Source organism: Marmota flaviventris, chromosome 6 (assembly GCF_047511675.1).
Source record: "Marmota flaviventris isolate mMarFla1 chromosome 6, mMarFla1.hap1, whole genome shotgun sequence".
NCBI lineage: Eukaryota > Metazoa > Chordata > Mammalia > Rodentia > Sciuridae > Marmota > Marmota flaviventris.
Window position 1 is genome coordinate 158,160,670 of NC_092503.1, and position 5,517 is coordinate 158,166,186.

A 5,517-nucleotide genomic window follows, 5' to 3' on the forward strand; every position below is an offset into this window, starting at 1 on the left:
GCAGCTATGAATTTTGCTATGGTCTATAGCTGTCCCCACAGAGGAGTCTGGACAACTGTGGTTTGATGCATTCAGGCCCAAGAGAGATTTCTGCCCCCATCATTAAAATAATTTCCTCCTGGAACTCCTAGTTCATTATTCCTCATTTGTTTTCCATTTCCCATTACTATGTGATCTCATTTCAAATAAGACTTCTGGTAAACAAGAGTGAAATATGTTTGCAAATCACAGATGTTCTGGAAAGCTAGAGTATGGTGTTGGTGAAGGGCACTATAGCCATATAATACCCAGCTTCAGGCAGGGAAGAAATTACTTAACAGATGTGTTATAATGGACAGTAACAGAAGATGCTTTGAATGAGTGCTACTTTTGTTTCTGGTACAGAAGTGCAAGTAACATTTTTCAAGGCACTGGAGATTGAAGTTAGTTGACCCCTAGACTTCTAGTCCTCTATTAGGAAACTACCATAAGAAGTGTAGATTTGGTGACTTCCAAAATAGCTTCAACATTTCTGCTTTTTCCTAATTTATGCAAATACCAATAGTAATTTAATACCTTAAAAAGCACATTTATTTTGCCTATTTTATATTTTATAAAATAGTTATCTTGAAATTATATATTAGGAGAATGTTAAGACTGAGAATCGAAAACAAATGTTTATCTTGCTATTAGAGGCCTAGCATACTAAAATAATTTATAAAGGCCTAACAGAACAATGTGAATGAGTGTCCTATCCACTCTAAAATTGACCCTGCATGGTCTCCTTTCGGTCCTGATGTGCTCAGGTAGATATGTGCTCAGGAGTTTGCTCTGTTCTGCAGAGCCAGAACTTCCTCTGATGGACCTCAGAAGTTTTAAATATCGTCAATAGTGTTTAAAAGGGTAAATTAATTCAATCTGCTGGAGTATTTTATTGTCTGAGGGGTTATTCTTTAAACACTGTCACTATAAAGGAATGGACCAATAATGTGAGAATATCAGCCATAATTAAGAGGCCTGTAAGTCATCTGTTCACAGTCATCCTGTGGAAATTAAATATCACAGTTATATGAATAGTTAAAAGTATATATAGTTAAAAAGTACATATGAATAGTTAAAAGTATAAAAGAGCTTATTTTCCTCTGGTTTCTTGTTAAAAGTGTCAACATTTCCTCTTTATGCTTATGAAGAAAAATTTAAAATTTTGTTTCATCTGTGCAATTGATAGCTTCTGAAATTCCAGAATTGTTTGGCTTTCTTAAAAACAAGAATCTCTCTCTATCTCAGTTTTTTCTACTGTGATTTTTTTACCCCAAAATGTTTGTTACATTTAAAACATAAAGCCAAATACATAGATCCAGATGTATGAACCATATACAAATATTTATACAATCATTATTCAGTTCTACATAAATCCATCTATACATTCTAATTTATCCAGCAACACTATTTTACTCATCCATCTATATATTCTAATTTATCCATCAACACTATGTCTTGAGTAAAATGCAGCATATCTCTAGAAAAGCAAAATTGGTTATCAGTAACACTGTCAAAGTAGATTATTTTCCATTTATCACTTGAAATGGTAGAAGTAGATATTTCCTGAGAATAGGAGAATTGCCAAGAATGAATCCATAATATTTCTTAATACATGCTCTGTAAGAATAATTAATAGATGAGCTTCTGGGCATATCAACACTAAACAAACTGAAGCTTCAGGAAGACATTTTATAAGGTAAACTTCATTCCATGAGGGTTATTTGTTTGGTTTTTTTTTTTTTTTTTTTTGGTTTTAAATGCAAAGAAAGGACTTTATTTTGTCCAACAGCACAGCATTTGCAAGTCTTATTTTCTGTATAGTTAAAATGAGGAATTGTTTGGGGGCTACCTATAACTATTAACAAAAGGAGATATCTGATTTTCAACACTGTATAGGTTATTCCAATAATAACAACAAAAAGAGTGCAGGTCTTCAGGACAGGCAGAAGTTTTGTTTTGCCAGATATGGAATATGTGTGCTGTCACTGAACACAAGAATGCCCTGTCAATTGTGGGGTCATGATGCAATAGTGTCTTCACTGTAGGATGGTCCATCTTACACACTGCCTCAGACTGGGCACAGGACTTCAACACCTGCTCTGGTAACTGGGGACAAGGTACATGCAGACATGGGGTGGCATCATATTTACATGAATGGCTTCTCAGCAGCAACTCAAAGCAAGTCACGTTTCTATAGAAAAGGTCATATATACACTCTGCACTTCAGCCTCTAAATGTGAACCCCCAAACATTCCATTTTCAGTAATCAATGAATTTGGTGAGGGGCACACACCCTCAAATCCTAATTTATCAGAGCAAAACCTCCTCTTTGGCTTCCAAGAGCTGGTCATGGGATTCTTCTTGCTGCAGCAACTTATGCAGATTCATGATGATTCTTTCAATGTTGAGGGCGTGCACAGCACGTGTGGGCATGACTTCCCCGTGTGCCTGCAAGGTCTCAAGGAGGTCATTCATGTTCACTGGAGGTAAGGCGCATGCAGAGCATCCCTGAAGCAGGCCACCAGGGGCTAGGCTTGCCGTTCCCACAGCACCGAGGAGGTGCACAGCCAGGTTCTGACCCCCACAGGGGGCAGATGCAGCTGGAGGACTTTAGATTATAGTATTGCAAGCCACCACATTGTTCTTCAGACAAGGCTGTGGGGTCATTACTGCTGAAGGCATATTTAAAATGTCCATCTTGCCACCAAAGGCCTTTCCTTGAGGATACCACTGATGACAGTCTCCAAGTTGGCTCTCCACTATGTAGACCACAGCTGAAATGGTGTCCTGTGCCGTGTCCTGCAGCCCATGCCTATAGATGGCCTCTGTCATCCTCCTTGGAGCTGACTATGGGTGGGAACAAAGTTTCAAGTTGTTGGCATCTTGAGGATCCTTTGCCACGAATTGCTGTGCTCCAGAGAGGGGATTCTGGGGCTGTAATCCACCATGAACTGCTGACGAACAGAAGAAAGCTTTAAACTGCCCTTGGTTTCCCAGGTTTGGCTGCAGAACCACCTGTCCAGTGCAAAGACCCAGCACCCTCTCGCATGGAAACCCAGGTCTGATGGCTAGTGAGAATGGCAGGAGAAACTCGTGGCCAGGATGCACATTATCCTATGCAGAAAGTTGATGCGCTTCACAGTCACATTCTTCCTTGCTGATCTGCTGCTTGGCCCACAACTTTAAGTTATCCTAGTTCTGCTGAACGTTGTCCCCCTAGAGCCACTCGGCTGCTTCTTGGTGGCCTCCAGCCAGCTGGTAGAGGTTGCCATGACCCAGCGTCAGGGATGGCACAGCCCTCTACCATGATTTTTAATGCTGTTGAGGGGTGTTACTGCCACACACCCCTATTGCTATGGGAGCAGAGGCCTTCTTCAAATCATTATCCACAGTACCCTGTAAAGGTGATTATAGAAGAGCAAAAAGAAGAGTCAAATTGCCCCCTGGCACCTAACACCTGCTCACCTAAGAAATAAAAGCATTAAATTCTTTTTAAAAATTCTTAGATAATTTCTGTCACACAGATGGTGTGTTTGTTCTCGGATGAATAGAAGTGTCCCTTGATCCATTTTGGCAAAATGATGTGAATTTATCACATTTATTTGCCAGTAAATGCTGATGATGACTGGTGGGATCCCAAATCTCTTGTAAAAAGTGACCCCCCATGTAATTCTCTTTAGGGTGACCAGATTCATCCACTGAGGGAGTGACAGCCTTGTTCTAGAGCCCCAGACATCGTGGCTACATCTGGGCAAGGGTTGAGCAGATGTTCTGAAGATGTTTTCGGACTCAGCAGAGTGATCTACCCTGAGCCAAGACTGACTTCCAGAGCTCTGCGGCTTATCAGTCCGGACACTGCCTACTCTACACTGGATTTCAGCGTCTGATGGCCAAGTGCCCCGACCATCTAACAACAGCAGATCAGCTCTTCTCCTTCCATGCAGTGGTCTTTCCTTAGCGACACAATGTTCGTTTAGCATCCAATTAGAGGTATGGAAAACATCTGCACTGTAGACTCAAATTCATGGATGAGAAAAATTAAGGATAATATAAATAAATGTAGAGAGAGATTTACTTGGAAGGCTTAATATTTTAAGATGTGCATTCTTTTCAGAACAATCCATTGATTCTCTCTGAATCAATCCAAGCAGGATTTTTCTTAAGATATCAACTGGATGATCCTCACACTTAATGTGAAACGAGGCAACTAGAAAGAAGCACCAAGGTCATCTTGAAGAAGAAAGACAAGTAAGTGAATGAACAGAGTAGAGAATCCAGGCATTGATCCACATGTTAATATCCACTGTTTTTTAAAAATTTTATCACTAAAGCAATACAATGGAAAAAGAAAATTCTTTTGAATAAAGAGCTGGTGATAGAATATCCATGTGGTGAAAAAAACAGATACTTGATCCCACCTTGGACAGGCCAAAAATAATGAGTGACTCATAAAATTAAATGTGAAGCTAAACCCATGAGTCTTGCCCTTGCTGTCTATCACTCCGGAGGGATAAAAGCGCCACGGTGATGGTGTGGATCAGGAATCTGGACATGGTACAGTGGCGTGTTTTTTCTGCTTCCTGACATCTGTGAGGAGGGCCTGAGAGGTTGCTGCAGCTCATGGAGGCCCGTGTCAGGGCTTCATTTCTTCACCACATAGCATGTTAGAGAATAAAATCTCCTGGATGACCTTTCACTCATGGCTGAAGCTTGGTGTGAGACGACTGAAAGAGCAAGGTGCTTGTGGGACTGCTCTTTCTCGGTCACAGTACTCTGGGTGTATGTTTCACGTGGTGCCTGGCTTCCTGCAGCTGGAGTGTTTCAAGAAAGTGATGGAGACTTAGAGCTTCCTACCCGTGAGTGCATCACCCTTCAAGAGAAGGAACACAGTGATACTGTGCCCCTGGAATGCCCCCTTTAGCACACAAGGACTTAGACCAGCCCAGGGAACTGACAGCAGCCCAGGATGGAACACACAGGTAAGTATCATCCAGGACACTGACTTTCTCTCACGCCTGTTGGGAGCTAGGGAAAGTTAGTGCTTTCTGTAGATAGTTGCTTTCTTGTGAGCATGCCAGGACAACTCTTCCGTAGGATGCTGCTGGTCATGAAAGGAACAAAGCAAAGTAAGCAAATTAATGGTGTCACTGCTTCTGAAGCCCATCTGACAAACCCCTCTCCTTGCAACAATGGGGGTGGATCAGAGGGTGTGCTCATCTAGGCAGCAGTCCCTGGACAAAGCAGGAGGTGCTGTCTGTGGCCACACACACGGGTGCTGTGAGCGGCAGGAAGGCAACTGTTCAACTGGTCGTTGGTAGGCTCTCTGGCAAAGCACACATCCAGCCTGTCATGGGTGGACGCCCCCAAGCATTTTCCAGGAAGTCTGTGCTTCACCGCCTCATCTCAGGGTGTCTTCTCTATCACGTGGCAATCTTTAGCACTACTAAAACACAATTGCACTGTGTAAGTTCCCCCCAGCCACCAATGTTCCAGAGT

The 5,517-nt window shown here is 42.1% G+C and overlaps 1 pseudogene; it reads right to left on the reverse strand.

The window, feature by feature from the left end:
- Nucleotides 1–2,331: 2,331 nt before the first annotated feature.
- On the reverse strand, nucleotides 2,332–3,293 carry LOC114102598 (transcriptional adapter 1-like; annotated as a pseudogene).
- Nucleotides 3,294–5,517: the final 2,224 nt, after the last annotated feature.